Source organism: Eleginops maclovinus, chromosome 22 (genome assembly GCF_036324505.1).
Source record: "Eleginops maclovinus isolate JMC-PN-2008 ecotype Puerto Natales chromosome 22, JC_Emac_rtc_rv5, whole genome shotgun sequence".
Taxonomy (NCBI): domain Eukaryota; kingdom Metazoa; phylum Chordata; class Actinopteri; order Perciformes; family Eleginopidae; genus Eleginops; species Eleginops maclovinus.
The window spans coordinates 5223918-5245513 of NC_086370.1; the positions used below are offsets into that span (position 1 = coordinate 5223918).

At 40.6% G+C, this 21596-nt stretch overlaps 1 protein-coding gene across 2 annotated transcripts in view; it reads left to right on the forward strand.

Moving 5' to 3' along the window:
• The window catches only part of sertad2b (SERTA domain containing 2b), a 38896-nt gene that overhangs the window by 8037 nt on the left and 9263 nt on the right, over window positions 1-21596 (forward strand). The window contains exon 1 of one of the 2 annotated variants that reach the window (XM_063875086.1): window positions 16055-16254. The exons of the other annotated variant lie outside the window; for it this stretch is intronic. The gene's annotated coding sequence lies outside the window, so the exon portion shown is untranslated. Of the gene's footprint in view, window positions 1-16054; window positions 16255-21596 lie in introns of those variants that run through there. 2 annotated transcript variants of the gene reach the window in all.

Consider the following 21596-nt stretch of genomic DNA (forward strand, 5'->3'; position numbering starts at 1 on the left):
CATGATATCAAAGGATCAGTAGGACCATAATCCAACCAATTATGTGAACATTTAGCCATTTTGACTAATGATGTCATACATCAGCAGTGCAATTTATATTTTGTAGGATGTACACTAGTATTTTAAGGGTTAGTAAGTTGTCCATCCGCCCTCACAATAGTGTTTGTGTGTGCTCCATAATCTCAGTGACTTTAATTTGAGTGCTCACCAGTCCTCCACCCCTCCAGGCACTGACCTCCTTTTCCTGACTAAGCAGCACCTTGCCTTCTCTTTTTTCGCTCACGTAGTAATCAGTGCCCCCTTATCAAACTTTGCTTAAACAATCTACTGTGATGCACTAAAAACGAGAGAGGAACAGAAGACATTTTCATCCACTAATGTTGAGATATTTCACATAAAATGTGAAATAATGCTCTGTAAATATGTAGTGTAAATGATTTATATGATTTTTTGAGTACTTAAAATTAGACATGGAGGTTAATTAATGGTATCTCAACTCCACCCATTTTTTGGTAAATTATTAGAATTGTCTTTATTTTTATTTTTAATTATAAATTAAAGTATCAAAATCAGTACGTTCATACATTTTTCCATCAGTAACAGGTGCTTTAAAATGTAATTATGTTATTGGACTTAACCATTTTAGTCCTTCAGGTCCTATAATATTAATCATGATTCCTTACAACATTATGTGTTTCCTGCTGTACTTACAGTATGCTTATGATGTGCATCGTAATGACCTTAGTACCTAATGACTGTGGAAGTGATGTACTGTGTTCAGAGATCCAGAGCAGACAGGACAGGTGTAGAGTTGAGGTTCATATGGTGAACATTGAGAACACACACAACGAAGCACATACTATGAACAGATGGATCAGATGTCAGGAGAGCAGGCCTCTTAATGAGATGCAAAAGAGAAAAGTATTAATAATAGATCAGCCTGCAATCAGAGAGAGAATGGAAGGGTGGATGAATGCATGGTTGGATGGATGGGTGAATGTACACATCAGTGGACGGATAAGATCGAGGGATGGATGGAAAAGTGATAGATTTTTAAGGTGCATGGATGGATGGATTGATAAAATAATGGGTGGATTATTCGATAGATGGATGGATGGATGGATGGATAAATGAATGGATGGATGGATGGATGGATGGATGGATGGATGGATGGATGGATGGATGGATGGATATGGATCTATAAGATAAATGGATGGATGGATATATAAGATGGATGGATGGATGGATGGATGGATGGATGGATGGATGGATGGATATGGATCTATAAGATAAATGGATGGATGGATGGATGGATATGGATCTATAAGATAAATGGATGGATGGATGGATTTATAAGATGGATGGATGGATAAATGAATGGATGGATGGATGGATGGATGGATGGATGGATGGATGGATGGATATGGATCTATAAGATAAATGGATGGATGGATATATAAGATGGATGGATGGATGGATGGATGGATGGATGGATGGATGGATGGATGGATGGATATGGATCTATAAGATAAATGGATGGATGGATGGATTTATAAGATCGATGGATGGATATGGATCTATAAGATGGATGGATGGATGGATGGATGGATGGATGGATGGATGGATAGATAGAAAGGGTTACCATTTATTTCAGATGATTACAGTGTAAATGCCTTGTTATGGTGGACTCTGCAGTGCTTGTAGAGAAAAGGACATCCTCCGAACATTTTGTCTGTACATGAAGCCACACTCACACAGATGTTGAGTTGTTGGGACGATATCATGTGACCTCCCTCTGCAGAGTGACTCATTGCTCCACCTGTGTAGTAGTCCATGTTACATCATTACTCCGGTGGAATACCCCCACCCACACACTCTTCCTCTGTGAGAACAGACGGTAAGAATATGCTGTTCAGTGCTCAACATCATGTTGTTGACTCTGAACGTGTCACCATGTTTGCAGGAATTCCATTGTGGTTTTTTTCTGCTTTTAAGTGTCCTGTGCAACATATTTTAAAAGCTGCTGTTAGAGTAAAACTGGTCTTACTTTAGGCACTGGGCCCAGCCAAGGCAGTGTTTAGAATCCCTTTTTTAGTTTAAAGAATATCAACATTTGTACTATATACACAAGCATTAACATGAAGGTCTGTGCTCCCAGAAGCCTCTACAGCAGGGGTGTCCAAACTACGGCCCGGGGGCCAAATGTGGCACGCAGGCCATTTTGAATCGGCCCTCAGCAAATTCTAAAAGTAAAATGGAATATGGCCCACTTTTGCTTCTCTTATATTGTACTTCTCAAATATATATGTTCAAATATATTAATGAGCCCAATTTTCAAATAAATTGAGTCATTTAGAATTTAAAACATTTTCTAACAAATCTTAGAAATAACTTATTGGGTTTCTTTTTATCAACTATAAAAAGAAACCCAATAACTTATTTCTATAACAAGCTTGAAATGTAACCTTCATATTTACTCTTATCATAAGCAATCTGAGGCTTCTGTTTTAAGGAATGAGCTGCCAACAAAATAAATGAAACCCTGAAGAGAGATGGGATGTAGGCTGTTTTTTTCCCAAAGCATTTCCAAGTATTGCGTATGTAGTATTCACCTACATTTGATTTGCTTTGCTAACTTATAACTTAACTTTTGAGACAATATTCACTTTTATAAGTGGCCCAGCTCTCCGTATATTTTTTCTGTATGTGGCCCTCAGTTTGGACACCCCTGCTCTACAGCATTACATACGGTACAGTGTGCTGTCGATAACATATCGCATTAGGGACCGTATAGGGCCGCCACTGAAAACATCCAGCCGTGGCAAGTGTCCAATAAGCAAGGCAGTGCTAACAGCCCGGTGCTGATATTGGGATATTTGGCATACAGCCGTTGGGTGATTATAGATTAATAAAATATACTTTTTGTTACATTGCTGTGTCAGCTTGGCAGCCATTCAAGTGGCTGATATCTGTGTCAATAGCACAGAGTAGCATTTGTGGAGATGACTGTTTGGGTGTCTCACTGAATGATGATGTGTGTAGCACCCTTATTTGGGCTCCATGTGGAAGCAGGTTGTGTGTTTTGGGCAACAAATAAACACACCATGTTACACACAGTTGCTCATGCATGCACAGGGTACATGTATAGTAACTATCTGCTTTATGTTGCATTGCTCCATCATGAGGGTAAAAAGAACCTACGCATTGTCGGTTGCACCCAGCCTATTGGTCCCAAAAAATCTATACTTATTTTGAAGCTACACATTTTGTGATTTAATTGAGTCTGTTCATTCTGTTGCTGATTTTTCTGTTGAATTATTAATGTGGAGATTTAAGTTTATTCAGGCTTATTGATTTGGTGAAAACTGTAGGCCTAGTAGACATCAGTATGAATATGTCATTTCCAGAATAGCAGCAGCCATATTTGTGACCGACTCCATTACATAGATTGTCATGGCAGCAAATACAGTACATCTAAATGTAAGGACTGCGATATTTGAATAAGACAGCGATCATTGGTTATGATCCAATTTTTTTTAACCTCCAAATGTATTTTGTCCATTACATTTTTGGATCATCTGCCCTGGTTTTCCCGACATTACATTACATCTTAATCCGTCCCCCTACATCGGAGATAGCCCGAAGGCTTTCAAGAATACAGATGACTGTCAATACAACATCACAACCTTTTTTTTAAGAACTTTATCGATTGTTATGAACTTTCCTTGGATCTTCTACCATCTTTTCTGTTGTTATTACAAGCTGTGACAACACACAAAAATGGCGCGATAATACAGTGTACGTCGCCTGATGCCTATGAATTAAGAGTGCCTAATTGGACTGGACAACATTGGTTTAACTTTGAATACAACCAAACTACCCCATTCTGGACAAGCAACATACCAAATGAGTCTGCAAGTTTTTTTCCTTTTTGTTTTTACATATCCATATCCTGCTGGAAGCGGCTCCCATTCTCAGGTTTTCCACATTGTGTTGTTCCCAGAAAGTCTCACTGCATTTCACTTTCACTGTATTTGTTTGTTTGAGCAGTTTGGGCTGAACTTTGTCAGAGTAAAGCGTTTTTCTTACAGGTTTGGTTTGGCTCACAATTACTGTTCTGATAATAAATATTTTGTCAGCCCATTCGTTTTTTTCCCCTCCAGTCGTTGCTGTGCTCTGACTGCTTTTATAAAGACCCATTTTTATGTTTTGGCAAAATAGCTCCTCCATTTTAGTCCTTTTCTTACAGCTGTAGTGGATTTCTGTCTAGAGTTAGGGTTCTCATGCCTTGAATATAACAGCTACAAATGGAAAAAACCCACATATGCAACAAAGCGTAGAATCAATGAGAATATATACCAATGTGTATTGACATCCATGTATGAAACAACCCTCTAGCAGTAGTATGTCACATAAATTGAGTTTCAATGTTTGCACAGCGTCCCAGAAATATATTTATGCTGCCCCTGCCTGCCTAAAACCCCTCCACTAGAATCATTTTTTACTTCCCTAACGTAGTGACATCTTTATTTGACACTTGCACTTCCATTGACTAATACTCTAAAATATTATAGTGACACTCTAAGGGGCGGGACATCTCTAAACGATTGACCAATCCCAACAGAGCCGGCCAGCTAACCAATCAGAGCAGACTAGGCTCTGGTTTCAGGCAAAGGGTGAAAAGAGGCAGTATGAGAAAAATAAATTGCTTTCTGAACATTAAAGCATGGAGAAATGTCACAGCAGAGGCACAAAATACAAATATGAACCTTGAAATGAGCATTCTATGACCTCTTTTAATGAGAAACTACAGATTTCTCAGTGACTTTTATTTCGAAAGACTCTAGTGTGGCTTCAGCAGAGGGCCATACAATTCAAACCACCATTTATTATCTCCACTGCGCTGACTGCAACAAGTTAACAAGTTTGGAATGCACTGACAATCACACACTGATGTAATAACACAGAGGATCCCAGAGGCAAGTTTAAGTACACGCACGCACGCACACACACACACACACACACACACACACACACACACACACACACACACACACACACACACACACACACACACACACACAGCCGTTCAGTGAGTTGCGGTTTGCTACAGGCTACTTACAGAATTTGATACAACAATGGAGCTTTGTTTTGGTGCTCAGTTGCCACTTTTCTTGCATGTGTGTGTGTGTGTGTGTGTGTGTGTGTGTGTGTGTGTGTGTGTGTGTGTGTGTGTGTGTGTGTGTGTGTGTGTGTGTGTGTGTGTGTGTGTGTGTGTGTGTGTGTGTGTGTGTGTGTGTGTGTGTGTGTGTGTGTGTGTGTGTGTGTGTGTGCGTTCATTTGCGTGTGAGCACCACAAACACTATCGCTGCATTTGCTTTCCGCTTTGTGCCCAATTCATTTTTGGGACCAACACATGTTCATCTGGGTTTTTTTTTCCCCCAAAATATGTTTTTTGTGCCGAGCAGGGTGTGGACAAAGGACCGGGTGTCTTGAGGGGGTCATGGGGGAGTGGGAGAAGGGGGTGATGGGTGGGGGACTGGAGGAAGGGATGATGGGTAGGAGTCTGCGCGGGATGGCTGACTGACTGGCTTTTTTTGGGGGGTGTGAGTTTTGGAGGTGGCAAAAATGGGGATACGCGTGTGTGTGAACCTGTGTGTGTGCATTGCCTGCCTGTTCATAGGCTAGCGTGTGTGTGTGTGTGTGTGTGTGTGTGGGTGAATGTGTGTGTTCTTTTGTTTTGCTCTGGGTTGCTGGGTGATGGGACCAGCTGGGAGGGCTGAAGCCATTCACTTCCCTTCTGCTACCCTGAAGGCAGCCAGCAGGGCGGGAGGGAGGGAGAAAGAGAGGAGGGATGGGGGGGGGGTCAATAGAATGAAAAAAGGGGAGAAAATGGAGGTGGTGGGGAGAGGGCAGTGTTCATATCCTTTTCGCAAAGAGATAGGAGCAACCAGACACAACAGAAAGAGAGAGACAGCGAGGACGTTTTGAACACTGCTCAGGGTGAATGAAGAGATTCATGAAGGGAAGTGGGGGGGAGGCAGGGGGTGAGGGAGGGAAAGTGTGTCAGGCTGAATCGTGATAGAGCAGCGACGCTGACTCAGCCAGTCTGCTCTGGCGTAGGAGGGCAGCAGGCGGGAAGATGTAATAGATTACTGTCCATGTAATCTACTATAATCACATCAGGGTTTCCTAGTGGTGGAAAAAGAAAGAGCTGCATTCAAAATCCTACCATGCCTTTTTCAGCATTATATATCTGACATTGCTTTATGATGAGTGATGTATTAATGTTTGTCTGATTAATGTAGTTGGTAAAGGAGGAGCTTATTTTAATTACAGCTTAACAACGACTTCTTTGTACTCTTAAAAGATACTACCAAAGGTACATTCTACTCTATACGTCTACTACAATTACTTGTTTCAGGGTGACCTTTCGTTCTGTGACCTCTGACTTTTTCATATTTCAATATCAATGCTTCAACTCATACATCCGATATGGAAGGCCAATGCTGACAAAACAGCGCTTTTTTATATTCATCTTAGTGTGGATGTCCTAACCCGGGATCTGCACGGTTTGGATGGCTAATTGGGAACTGGTCGGATCAGGATTTATTCAAGCCTGGGTCTGTTAGAATGATGTGTTATACAAGAATGGATCTGAGAATACCACGCTTTGATCAGTGGACTTTTAAACTGAAGTGAATTAACAATGCAATCAGTAAGAGTGGAATTACCTGAAACATGTATGAATTTCACCGACTTTCAGATTACATACTAACAACATGGTTAGGACACAATGCTCTTTTTTAGTGCTTGTAAATTAAATGTTATCAGCTGTGACATTGTTGCTGATCGGTCTTTATCCCTAATTTTGGGTCTGACATTTCTGGTTTATTCATGGGTTTGGATCCCAGTTTTCAAATAATGAACGTGTCAGGTTCAGTTGCAGGTATTTTTGGGTTCTGGGACGTCATTTTTTTTATCTCAGAGCTCTCCGGTTAGGTGATCCAATGTGGTTCTGTCTGCGAAACATAAAAGAGTAGTAACCCTTTAATCAAAGCTGACCTATGATGATTGCTTTACTTTTATCTATCACTTCCTTCTATTAGTACATTGTTTCGACTGTATCCCTGATAAAAAACTGAACAATCCACACCACAATGGCCATCTGTCGATGCTGAAAGAGTTTGTAAAAAAGGCTGCTGGGAAAAGAAAGATGGATATCCAGCTCAACTGCGGCTAGTTTCTAAAGCTGAACCGCTGGTGTCACTTCCTCGTGCTGTGAATTGCGAGTCGGCTCGTTTTCTCTCAAAGATTAATGACCTTCCTGTTTTCATCGACAGGAACTCCCTCCAAAGACTTCTCAGTGCAGTTCAGTTTCAGAAGCACACTTTTTTAAAACCTGGAGTATGTATAATTATGGGCAAGACAGCAAAGGTATAAGGGAGGGAAAAATGCATACATGTAAGAAGTCTTTCTACTGCAACGACAGTTAGCTTTACTGCTAATACCATCACTCCCAGTATCACAACGTACCCTATCTCTGCTCCCATTTAAGTTGCTCAGAATGTAGCTAACTTGTGACCCAAAAAGAAAATTGTGGGAACTGAATTCTCTGTCATCAATGTGTTTTTTGTTGAGTTTCCAAGTGGACAGATGTATCTGTGTCCCATCTACTGCTGGATTATTGGTGAGTTGTCCTCCTGGAATGTGTCATGCTCACCAGTTTGCTACGGATGAGCTCAAACACACACACACACACACACACACACACACACACACACACACACACACACACACACACACACACACACACACACACACACACACACACACACACACACACACACACACACACACACACACACACACACACACACAGTCAAAGGTTACAGTAAACCTTTTTTCACATAGCTTCGAGCCAAAAGCCATTAAAACATACAACAGAGCACTGTGTTGTATGTCTAAGGTGGTTATTACCGTGTCTCATAATGTCTTGGCTGGCTTGACTTATTTGCAACATGTACTCAACTTAAAAAACTGTCTTTTGCTTGCTTTCAAATCAAATCACTTATCATTTAATATGATTTGGGCGCATAAGGTCTTGCTTGTATTTGACATTTTACACTCTGATTGGGTTGTCTGATAAACGACATGCCAGTTAAGTCGGCAAATAGAGAGAGAAAAATGATCTCGGAAGTTGAAAGAACAAGGAAAATGTTACGTGAGAGAGAGAGAGAGAGAGAGAGAGAACAACAACTTCTTTCCTGTAAGTCACCTGACACTGGAGGCGGCACACAACCATGAGTAAACACACCTCCCTTTCTCTTTCTGTCTCGGTCACCCATGTTCTTAGTCCAGGCCCTGCTATTACTAGATGTAATGTTTTGGTTAGTAGTTTAGATATATATAGACCTCAATAAATATCAGTTTTTTTACAGAAGGAGGGATCTTTGGTTGAGGAGTTCTCGTATTATTGTAAATCTAAAGACACAGGTGTTACTGTATATCTTTCTTATTGTCGTCCTATGAAAAGACCAAAACAGACAATGCTTAAAGAAAGTCTTTGGATAAATTCAGACTTTATTGCCTCCAATTGCCCCAATGAAGAAGTACATATTTGAAGTTACTTATTTTAATAAATGTTATTGAAACAGGAGGTCATAGCCCATTTGTTGTTGACCATTTATAGCTGTGGTTGGATACAAAAATATGGCTAGAACCTATCCAAAATGTGCCTGGGTATGACCTTTAAGGATGCATTTTGACAGAAAGAAAAAGGCAAAGCTGCTGATGTGCTGTTATGAGCAGATATCAAGATTTACAGCAACCTGATTATTTAATGACACTGCATTCAAAATGGGGAGGCTGGGACATTTTAGGGTTAACTAGGAGATACCGAGTAAGAACTTGGACACTTTGCACAGCTTTCCCAAGTATATTCAGTTGCATCCAATGGCAGATGGGGGATCTCATATTCCAAAACTGGGGTTAGGGTTGGAATCCAAACTTGGTTGTTTAGATAACAAACTGTAATCCGAAGGATAGTAGGAATGACTCAACGATGAAAATAGCCTAGATAGATCATTAGTTGCACGATTCCACTATCACCTGATAATTACACATTTGTGGGTTCATCATCTTGACACAACCATTTTTAATTTATGTTGTATATGTTGTTCTTAAAAAAACAACCTAAAGGCAAATTTGGCAATCTTACCATACATGGAACGACACAATTGATGAAGCATAATGTATACCGTTAAATTAAACCCTGGTGTGTTCACCCAGTTAGTACAATTTGTTTCGGCTCTGAGTTTTGAATAGAAAGGTCTTCCACTGTTTCAGGAATACAGTGTGGTTTGTTTGTGTTGTTAAAGAAAACCAGGACGAAAAAGTGAAGCCAATGCAGAGGTGACTTAAACTTGCATTCTATCTAACAGCCAACAGGTGTCGCTCAACTGGTGTCAAAAAAAAAAGAAAGATCCATTTGTATAGAAGTCTATGAGGAAATGACCCTACCGCTCCCCTTGATGTTTTAAAGTTTTGAAGTTTTTTAATAGAGCAGGAAGTACTTTAACAAAATGATGGTACCGTTAAGAGTACAAAAGAGGGTAAAACAGACTATGCTTCAGGGCAGGGTAACCTTGTTATTCATTACTATGGCATTGTTCAGTGTGGGTGTTTTAAGTGTCTGTGTCCAGTGGTAGACCAGTGGTTCCCAACCTTTTTTGTCTGGTGTACCCCTTGAGCTGGTCAAGTAGTACCCCCTTACTGTCACCTACATTTTTCTTGTATTAAACCCTTTGTAATCATATTCAACCAAACTGCTCCTTAGATGAAAATCACTTGCATAATTCAGCCTTATATCAAATGCATTTAAACTTGACATTTACACTTATTGCCGGTGAAAAAAAACAATATTAAGAGTCACTTCTGGCAGTGTCAACATATTTTGTTAAGAATAGAGCTTTTAATGAGACACTTGAGCTTGCTTGTCTTTCATAAGGATTCATAGCTCTGGGGGCAGGACACCAGGATTATGTACCCCCTGCAACCCATCAGGTACCCCAAGGGGTCTCGTACCCCGGGTTGGGATCCACTGTCTTAGATTACTAACATTTGAGTGTGTTTTTACAGTTTATGAAACTTTCAAATTATGATAAATAATTTTTTGAGTTTACCATGATTTTGAATGCTGGATAAATTGCATTAAATATTACATAACAATTCCGCAGAGCAGCTGTTGAGTGTCACATTCTTAGGTCACCATCATCAGAAGAACCCACTACTGTGACATTACTGAGTCTAGGTGGCATGACTACATTTTTTGAGCATATTTCACTCAAAGGCAGCACGGCTGGAGTGCTTTCCCCCTTTGAAGTGCGTTACACTCAACACGCTTTTGAAACCTCAATGTAAAGAGAAGAAAGAATGATTGTGGGAAAGCAAACAGAAACATTCTACCAACACTTTGTGTTTATATCAATTAAAATAGTGCGGGGTAATGATGAACCATTCTTCCTGTGTATGGTGGTTTAGCGCAGAGATGGGGAGAAGGGCACTAGTATAAAGACTGGTGAAGAGACAAAGAAAGAACGGGAGGACGTAGAGACAAAGAGAAAGTGAAGATAATGGGAAAGAAGGCAGATGGTTGTTTTTGGTGGGGAGTCGTTCCCCTCCCTCCTCCCTCCCTTCCTATCTCCCCATCTTTCTGCCCCTCTCTCTCAATGTCAGGCTTTGGTGCCACACCCATATCTAATAGTATTAATAATATTCTGTGGTTCTGTTCTCACACCCTCCACTAATCTGCCAGCACATGGATGTTTTCTCTGATTTTGGTCTATTTTGGTGTTTGAAATTTCAAATTTGGATATGATAAAATATGTATGATGAAAGGTGAAATTGCTCTGCCTGAGCACCTCACTTCAGGCATATAGTTTCCCAATGTAATGAAGACATTTCTTTCAAACTCCTCTTCAAACAAATCTATAAGGATGTTGCTGATTTTTCACCACAGGAAACATTATTAAAAAAAAATCTGTTTAACCAAAAAGTAACGTTTCCTCCCAGGACCAATTCATAGATTTTCTAGGCCTGACAGAAAACAGGTAAAACTGTGTAGTTTAGGAAAAAATAAACACACATTTTGAACATTCATGTTAATAATTTCTCATTTCCGATCATTTTTGCCAGTTACTAAACCTGGACTTTTGTACGATGCAAGCTACTAGCCATTTTGATTACATAGTAACTTCTAGAAATGGCTCATATTCCCTTTACCACAAGTCATATAGGAAATCATCCATAGTGTTTATGAAAACTAAACAGATCAGTAACACTCTGTGTGTGTGTGTGTGTGTGTGTGTGTGTGTGTGTGTGTGTGTGTGTGTGTGTGTGTGTGTGTGTGTGTGTGTGTGTGTGTGTGTGTGTGTGTGTGTGTGTGTGTGTTTATAGACCATTATATACAAATGCATGTGTGTTGTCACTGTGAGTATAAATGTAACATGACGGTTTGTGAACTAATTCGGGCTACAGTCGTAATCCTCAGTGTTACCACCCGAAGGTGCAATAGCTGATAGATAGAAGCAACATGTAGCCGCATGCACCGAGCCTGAGTAATGAGTGGGACCAGTGAACACACAATGAGTCAGGTTCCCACTGGTAGAGACGCATAACCTGATACGTGCACAGAGTAACATACTCACACATTTTCTGTCCTGATGATTTTTCTCTGTGGTCACTGAGTTCAAATCAAAACCTCTGAATGAAGGAAATAAATAGACAGAATGAAAGAAAACTACAGAAAAGCAGAGGCAAGGATATATGAAGAGAGGGGCAAAAAAGTATAAAGCAACAGCAAGAAGGCAACATAAAAAAAGAGTGGGGCAGGAATAAATAAAGATATATGGAGAGAGGGATGTTGTCGGTGCAGCTCTCCAGTTGGTGTTGCTATGGCCCTGCCCTCCCTGCTTATTGAGCCATTTCCTGTTTTTGACCTGAAATCTTTATTTAGAGCCATCCCTCCTCGCTGCTCAGCATTCATGACTCGGAGTCCAGAGAGATGAACACAGGACTAAAATCAGATCTCCATTCACCAAAAAAAGCTACGTATGAATGCACAGACAGAGCTCACCCGCCCACTCCAGCTGAGGTTGCATTCAGGCTGCGTGATACCAGTATGTTATGAATCCCTGTTGCTTAGAATTACAGAATATTCCTGTCTTTTATTGTTCGACCAGTATTTTTCCCATAAGCTCTGGTGTCTGCTCTGCTTGCAGTTTAGTCTTTTTTATAAAAAACCTCTCACTGTCCATTGGTGGAAATGTTTGTCTCTAGCAAACGTTCAACCAATGATGGCTTTAGGCCAGGTTACATCACTTCTTTAGAGGTAGAAATTAAAGTTGAAATCTGTTAGCTTTACTTAAATTGCTTTATAAAGTAGATCTGTTGATAAATCGGCACAGTTATTTTGTGTCGTGTAGAACTTCTGTGACCTTTGATCAGCAAATGTGCACAATTGACCAATAGAAATATGCGTTGACAGTGCTGACATTTGAGAGTTAAGAGCCAAAGACTTTGAATTGCTTATTAGCTGTTTTGCACCATTTACTTTCAGTGTCGGAGAATAAACTGCATAACTAAAAAGTAAGACATTTTTGAGACATGCTTGGGTCTTACAAATCCATCTTTTGAGTTAAAGATTGAGCGCAAATGCTGCTACTTTGCCGTGCTAGCTGCCATGGCCGTATGCAGGTTTTTGGAAATACCGAGGTCCAACAACAGCTGGCTAGGTTTTTTTTTTCTTTTTTCCCTGATTTAGATATGGGCTTTTTAAGGCGTTTGGAAGGACATACAGAAGAGGCTAAAATGATCACGAAACGTCTGATAATGAATGTTGACAATGTTTAATTAAATTGTTCAACAAAAAGAAAATTCACACTAAATGTCATCATAAGGGAACAATAGGTTGATTTAGTATGTGTTGATTATCCATGGAGAGGGCAGTGGAAATCAGCCGAAGAGAGGGCAGTTCAATGTAGACTCACTGAAATGACATGAATTAGTCTATATGAATGTTGATTGTTGACAATACACCATCATATACCAAACATGAATAGCCTTAAATAAGAAATGTTTCAAGGATAGCATTGATGTTATACCTTTCTATCAAAAGCCAATGCAATCCTTCTGTGTCCAGAGGCATCCCAGCGCTGGAGAATCCTTTCAGGATCCAGTGCTCTGTTTCTATGGACGTGCATCATTGCAAGTCCTGAAAGCCTGTCATTTCCCATACTTGATTGTAGCCAGGTCTTCAGCCGCCTCAATGCAGAGAACGACCTCTCACATGAACAGGTGGTCACTGGTAGTGTGAGGTAGATGGAGAGGATACAGTGGATTTTGGGGTAGTACTGCATTTCTATCTGATTCAATGTTTCTTTTGCTGTTGATGCCAGCACTGTTGGAGGTTCCATCTGTGAAGCTCCTGGTTGATGGAGTCTGGCTGAGGTAGGTCTTCACTGTACCATGACACCATCATTTCTTGCTTTTCTTTTGCAAGTCTAGACAAAGCTAAAGGTATTAGATATGTAGCACGCATAGCTGGCTCAGAGTTTTCCACAAACCTGCTGTTTAGTTGGCTTGTCACAGCGTCAATAAAAGGGTAGAACAGATTGAGTCTGTAATGTTCTTCAACTGACTGAGGGTGTGTTCGCTCTGTTTTGCTGCCTATTGGTAACACGTATTTTTACTGGAACCACGTCAGTGGTGCTGGCAAGTTCTGTTGACTTCTCATACATTTCACTGAAGCCCTCCTCATTCCTTAGTGTGGAAATGACCTGAGCCACCTCTCTGGCCTCTTTGTAGGCAGTCATAAGGTCGATATTTGGTGACTGTTACTCTTTAGTCAATGGCTGGATGTAGCCTAGAATTTTGTTTGTTGTGACAGCAGTGACGATTGTGTCAAATGATTCTATATTGTGACATAGGTTGCTAACCTTGTTGGAGTTTGATGATGTTCCTGATTCTATTCCAGAAAAGCACCCACTGTCTTCCCCAGCGTTTGTCCGACATGAGTGGGATGTCTCCTGTTTTTCTTTTGTCACTTAACTGTGTTTCCTTGCTTCCTTGTGGTTGTTCTTGTAACATGTTCTTCCTAACAGCAGACGCAGAGAAAAACACTGCAACATTCTCAATGGTAGCCACAGTGTTCCTGATTAGGGGGATGTCAGAACATCCATGGACTACCACAAGATTGAGTGTGTGGCTTCGGCAATGTGTGAATAGTGCCCGTGGTTGAAGCTCCCTAATGTGTTGTTGTACTCCACTCACACGCCCACTCATTGTGCTGGCTCCATCATACCAAGTTTCTTTTTATCTGAAGCATCCACCCCAGGAACTTAGGTTCCGCCTTTTGAGCTGCTGATCCTTTGCTATGGTCGTGGAAATGAGTGTCCCGTTAGCAACCAAGCTCACAGTTAGCAAGTTAGTTAGCTCTGAGAGTTTTTTTTTAGCACAGCTGACTAAAGTGTCCCAAAGTGGATTAAACAACACAGATCAAGGAAGCTTTTTAGACTGTTAAGAGCTAGCTTTGTTTCACCAATGTTCTAGAGCAAAATATGTTTCGAAGATCACCCTTTATTTTGTGCAGTTTTGGGGTACCTCGGGAGTTCCCAGAAGGTAAACTAGCACCTCTCCAGCTACCATTAAACTCTCCGTATTTTAACCATTTATCATACAACGGTTTGTATGATACCGCTACTAAAGATTCATTCCTGTAAACAGTGGACTTTAAAATATGGAAATACTTGTGACAGCCAATGATCAAAGCCTAACCCTAAACACTGGCAGCCTGTGTTGTTGTATTGTGATTGTGAATGTTTCAGATCACAACTGGGTGGGTGTGCAGCAGGGGACATCACAATCACAAATGGTCTAAGATGCCCATTTTCTGCCCTGATCCACTGGTGTGTTTGTCAGGTTGAAGCAGACTCTGCTGGGTTTTGTTTGAGTTTACCGGGCAGCATTCTGCCATCTGCTGATTGGCGGGTAGGACAGGCTTCTCTAACAGCCAAACAGCACCATCAGTCCAGAACTCATTTCACCATTCTTATGTCAATAATAGAACAAATCAATGGATTCAAATTCTTAGTACATGTCGAAGTGCAAAACACTGGCAGATATGATACATCTCTGATAAGATCAGGGGTCCAGTTTCAAAATGTTGCTGCCATTTAATAACATATTTTATACTAAAAGGAATAGAAAGATACACTATGACACAACATACTGTGTGTGTGTGTGTGTGTGTGTGTGTGTGTGTGTGTGTGTGTGTGTGTGTGTGTGTGTGTGTGTGTGTGTGTGTGTGTGTGTGTGTGTGTGTGTGTGTGTGTGGGCGGAGCAAAGTTGACGACACCACTTCTCCGGGCAGCTGCTCGGTTTCAGCTTCTCCTGCTGCCTTCACGTGCTCCTCGGAAATCTACCTGCCTTGACAAAATGGATTCTGTCATAGCAGCAGTTACTATGCCATTGTTTCATTTAAGAATGATCTCTGAAGTAAAGTTGGTGCTTTAGGCAAAGTGTCTATCAACAATATGAGTTTTTAGGAAATATGCATACATAAAATATAGCATTACTGTATCCCTGTTGAATATTTCCCAATTAAATATGTTTTATACAATTAAAGAGAACATTTTTGGGGGATTTCTATGCAGAAATGCTACCATAAAAAATATATTTACCATATGAATAAATATAAAAAAAGTTGAATAGCTGGTGTAATGCACCTTATTGACTTTCAACAGCATTTAGCTGTCTTTAAATGTAACCTTTTGGTACACACTAATTTGACTATGTTCTTAATGTAAACTGCATTATTCACCATACATTACCCTGACTTACATAATAACGTTTGAAGTAAATATTGACCTAGTTTTTAATACATCTCCGACTCATCGAACACTGTGTGTATTTGGTTGACACATCATGTAATTAACTAATATCATGTCACGTATTTGCTTCAAATGACACCGAGTGCGGGACATAAACGCACGTGCAGCTTACATCGCGAGTATGTCCGACAGCGCGTGAAGGCAGCAGCATTCCTGTGAGTGGTTCACTTCAGTTATCTCCTCCTATCAGCGCCATTGTGTGTCAGAGTCTCGGGGAGCGGGGACGGCTTGTTCTTCTGTAGCCGACGGGACCGTTTAAATACCCTCCATGTTTCTCCTTCAAACTCCGACGGACCTGGACGTGGTAAGACACCGTTTGTGTTTTCAAAGGGCAAAGTAAATCCGTGGACATGCATTACGGCTAGGCAGTGTAGCGTGCATGAATAATAGATACGGTGAAGGTGTATGGGTAGTGTTGTGTGGTTAGCGGGGTCTGCCTTGAAAAAAAGTTTTCGTATTAAATGGTAATGTGGCAATACGTGTGGCTACTTCAGTGACCTTCTATCGCTATCTGGCAACACATAATTCCAGTTGACAGAGCCGAGGTTTTCACTCATGCTTTATTACTATTGAGAAAAATCTACTTAGTAAACTTTTCCCCTTTTAAATACAGAGTGGATTCCCCATACACCCAGCCGTTGGCACATAGGCCTACTGCTTTAATGAATAACGATAGATACATTGATAATTGCAGGTTAATTAAGCTGTATTTTTTAACAAACTAAATGCCACACTTACATAAAATGACCTGTATTTGTATGTAATCGACTTTTATTTCAAATGTGTTTTTTGAGCCATATACTAACTGATGTATCCAATCCCAGATATGTGATGTGTTGCAGCAGCGTGTTTACAATGCATTGGACATTATTACAAATATAATAAAATAGGATCAAATGAAAATAAACCTGAACAGTAAATATGATAGGAGTTAGGTTGGAGAAGTATTCAGATCTTGTACTGAAGTGAAAGCAGAAGTACCAGAGCGTAGGAATACTCCGTTAGAAGTAAAAGTAATAAAATACGATAACAGCAATACACCTTTACAGTAAATATGATATTAATTACATGGAATGCACAATATGAAATATAAATCATTTGAATAAACTGTAATATACCAACTACAAACTACCTACATATTTAATCATGTGTTATAAACAACAGCATAAAGAACACATTTATTTAAGCACACTTTAGAAGTGCATTGTGTCTTCATTGATACTCCTTATAGTCTGTACACCAGCTCTGAAGTAGTGAAGTGGGGTTTTTTTTTTGCAGTGGAAGTGATTTCTGCTCCAGTGTTTGGGTCTCAGTAGGTGTAGCTGTGGTAGTGGAGGGGCCTCTGTTTTGTAACGTGCACCACAACACAGTGTGCTCTCATAATGGCAGACAGTGGACTCTTCTACTTCACTTTGCCACTCCTGTGCAATGGTCCACTAGCTACACACAGGTCAGCCCTTAACTTTTGTGGATAAACACCCACTATAAAGCAGGTGTTTCAGAGTCAGACCCCAGAACCCTGCTTTCCCATCTGAGGAGTAGGCACATGTGATTTTAACAACTTTAGATGGTTGATAGGTGGGAGAGGAAAGCCTCTTTTTGCTGAGTTCAGATCCCCTCAGGAAATGTTGTGGTTGCACGATTTGGAAAAATTGCAATTATTTTTGACTGATATTGCCACATGATTTGGAACAAAAGAGCAAATGGTCATTTTTGAGACTATACATGACCCTGGTGTGATTTTTGTAACTGCGTCAGTAATAAACAAGGATTTTGTAATAAATCTGTAGAATACTGTGTGTAGGCTGGATCTTCTCTGCAGCTCGACAATACTTAATCTGATCATTTTAAATAGTTTACCTTTACTAAATACTGTGTTACTGTGAAAAGTGCACCAGTCCAGTGCAATTTTAATAAGATGTGATTATTTGTGCAGCCCTCCTATATATATTTTTTGAAATAAATTCATTTACAGAAATATTTCCAGGAGCAGACTATCTCAAGTGCTAATTCTGATTAACCTCCCCTTTACACTTCAGTATTAAAGCTTCACAAACAGACATATAGTGGACCTTCAGTTTAAAGAGGACATGTCGTTCTAATTTTCCAGTTCATATTTGTATTTTGTGTCTCTACTGGGACATGTCTCCATACTTCACTGTTCCAAAAGCTCTTTATTCCTCTTATACTGCCTGTGCGGCAGCACCTCTTTTCACCCTCTGTCTGAAACCAGAGCCCAGTCTGCTCTGATTGTCTCTGTTGTTATTGGTTAACCTCTTAGAGATGTGTCTGAAATGTACACAAGTAAACAAAGGAGTGCAGTGGGGGGAGTGTGTGGGAGAGAAACTCCCTCTGGAGGGAACGCAGAGATTTTAGCCTTTGCAGACCATTGACATGCACACAAACCCATATAACTCTACAGGAAAGAGTAAACCCCAAGAAGCATAAGCCTGATTTTGTTTTCATCACGCAGTAGTCTCTCCTAATCCCCTACCTTTGTGCCCTGCTTGCTGCTTTTTCTTCAAACCCACCACAAGAATATCTGGGGGGTACATTTTTGGGCGGGCACAATCATGAAATCCTCTCCACAGGGCTCTATATGAAAAATGTATTGGCAAACATGAGGTGCAGGCTTTTCTGTCACTCTCTTAGGCTTGAATTTACAATGATAACGAGGTATCTTGCATATGAAGGACACATACCTTCAGCAGTGATACATTTAACTAGTGACAGTAATGAAGCTCACAGTGCAGCGCTGAAGCTTCATGTACAGTAATAGGGCTCGTACTGCATTCACAAGGATTATGCTTAAGTAGTAAGCGTGCTGCCTGCAGTAAAAAATGATGACACTTGCAGCGCTGAAGAAGCTGCCGCTGTAACAAGGTGGGCAGCGTGGTAATGTCAGGCAGGCTGCTGGGATACGGTGCATGCTGCAGTAATAAGGCACACGCTGCAGTAGAAAACGGCGGAGACTACCATGCATACTGTACACCCACTGACCAGACATATTGACGCTGGAGGTTTCTGTAGCTTCTGAGGCTTCGTCACCCCCCCCCCTCTCCCCTGAAGAGGCTTGGTGGAAAGAGTGGAGCGCTCAGCGGCATGAACACACGTCTGCTGACCTAAATCTGCTCTCTTCTGCTGCTTTTTATTTATAGACTTAAGTGTGTGTGTGTGTGTGTGTGTGTGTGTTTTGTGTGTGAGAGGGAGTAACACACACTTACAGTGCATGTGTGTATATCATCATGACTTACTGCACACTTATGTGAAAGTGATGCACATGGTGTTGACTTTTTGTAAAACAGTGGATTGTCCCTTTAACCACCATAGTACCGGGAAGGTGCATGGGGTGGTTTGTTACGTTCTCGTTCTACAAAGGAATAGGATGCAGGATTTCTACTGCCTCTACCTCTGGCTCCATACAATGTAAATGTACATTAAAGAGGATATATTATATTAAGTTTCAGGTTCATGTTTGTATTTGTCTCCTGGGACATGTCTCCATGCTTTAATGTTCAGAAAGCTCTTTATTTTTCTTATACTGCCTGTGCTGCAGCACCTATTTTCACCCTCTGTCTGAAGCCAGACTGTGATTGGTTAGCTGGCTGGCTCTGTTGTGATTGGTCAACCGCAATACCTCTGGGTTTTGTTCAGTATTAATCTAGATCCAGGGCTAGCCAACAGAAGGGCAAGTCTTACAACATGATGTCACTATGAAACGGAAGTGAAGAGGGGTCCAGTGGAGGTGTTTCAGGCAGCGGGGGGGAACTCTCTTTGGAGGGAACACAGGGACTTTAGCCTTTGCAGACCATTTACATGCACAAAAAACTATATAACACTACAGGAAAAAAACAAGAACATAATAGAGCCCCTTTAAAGGTAATGTTTTTGGTGTTCTTCTTCCTTTATTAAAACAAACTATATATAAATTGATATAGGAATATAATTAGCAGATAGTAAAAATAGTTAGATGCAGCCCTACTACAAAAAGCCATTCATTTAGCTAATTTGAACTGGGGTTGCACTTGATAATAAGCACTTATTGATCGCAAAATGAATTAAAAGCAGCATCTGCTAATTAACTTCAAAATGTAGCATATGCAGACACTATATCTGCTCTTCTTGAGCCTAGTGGTTGGATTCCCCCTGAGCTCGCTCCACTGAGGCTTTATCACCGGGACGCTGCGTGTGGCGCAGCAGGAGCACTCGTGTTTTGTAACCAGGTCTGCCATTACGTAAGAGATCGTAGCGTATTCCCTGCCTTGTGCCCAGCTGACCTCTGTCATGTGAGCACTTATGATCACTACAAGGGAAGACACAATCACAAACACACACACAATTCGACAAATTAGTGGCATGCACACACACACATTAGAGAAATTGTTTTCAACCACATGATTGGTTTATGTGTTTTGCTTTTTGATCGTCACTAATGCCTATCCTCCCTTGTAGTTCCGCTTTTGTCAAAATATATTATTTAAGAAGTTTCAGCTCGTAGGGGGTTTGACAGCTTACTGTAGCTCAGTCTAGTACCAGTGTAAGCTATAGTATAGATAATATACAGCCGTGGAAAAAAATGAAGGGTCCACTTCAGCATTATCATTTTCTCTTGTTTTATTATTTATAGATTTGTCTTTGAGTCAAATTATTATTCTATTTTTTTATTGTATTTTATAAACTACTGACAATTTTTATCTGTTGGAATTCAACAGACACTGGAATGCCATACATGTAGAGATCAAGATTTAAGCACAGTTTGGAGTGGTCTCTTAATTAGTTTCCGGAGCTGTATATACATATTCTTTAAATAATATATCTTTAAATATACATTTTAAGAAAATATATCTTTAGAGGGCCAACACATCAAAATGAATTACTATAATATATCAAATCAAAATCAACAAAAAGAAAAAATACGCCAACCAGCAGTCCTACAACTGCTGAGTCTGTGACATCATGTTTGGGCCCAAAAATACTTTTTCCAATCAGCTGACATTGGGAGAGACTTCTGTAAATCAGCAGATCATTTTTGTTCAACGTAATCAACTACCCAGTACGAACACTTAACCCTTTACTTAAATCATTGGGGTCTTAACTTGGCCGAGATACAGGTACTTCTGCTCTCTAGATCAGGGCCATTTTGACTAGATTTGATATTGGGCAACTTTCATGGGAATGAACAGGCCCCCGCCTACAACGCTGTTTCCAGAGATGCCAAAGATCTTATTTTCTGCAACATTCCAAAATCAAATGGAAAAGTTCATTTAGTGGAGGGAGCCCTTGTGTCGCTAACATCCAGCTCAGCCTTCAGAAATACATCATCCCTGCACTACTACTACTATACTGTGTGCGGGAGAGACAAATGTACACACACACACACACACACACACACAAAAACACACTCAAATACTGTGAGTTGGAGAGAGTCATCCTGGTGTGCAGAGCTGGATGCATTACAGCCAGGAGGAAGCACTATTAATGTGAAGTGTGCTCCTGTACGCCTTCATGCGTGTGCTGAGATGAATCCATGTCGTACTGAGCACCCAGCACAACGCTGCGCTCATCCACCTGCAGCAGCAGCGTAGTGTGCACCACATGTCCATACACCATGCATCCAGAGAACCCTGAAATAGCCCGATGTGGAGG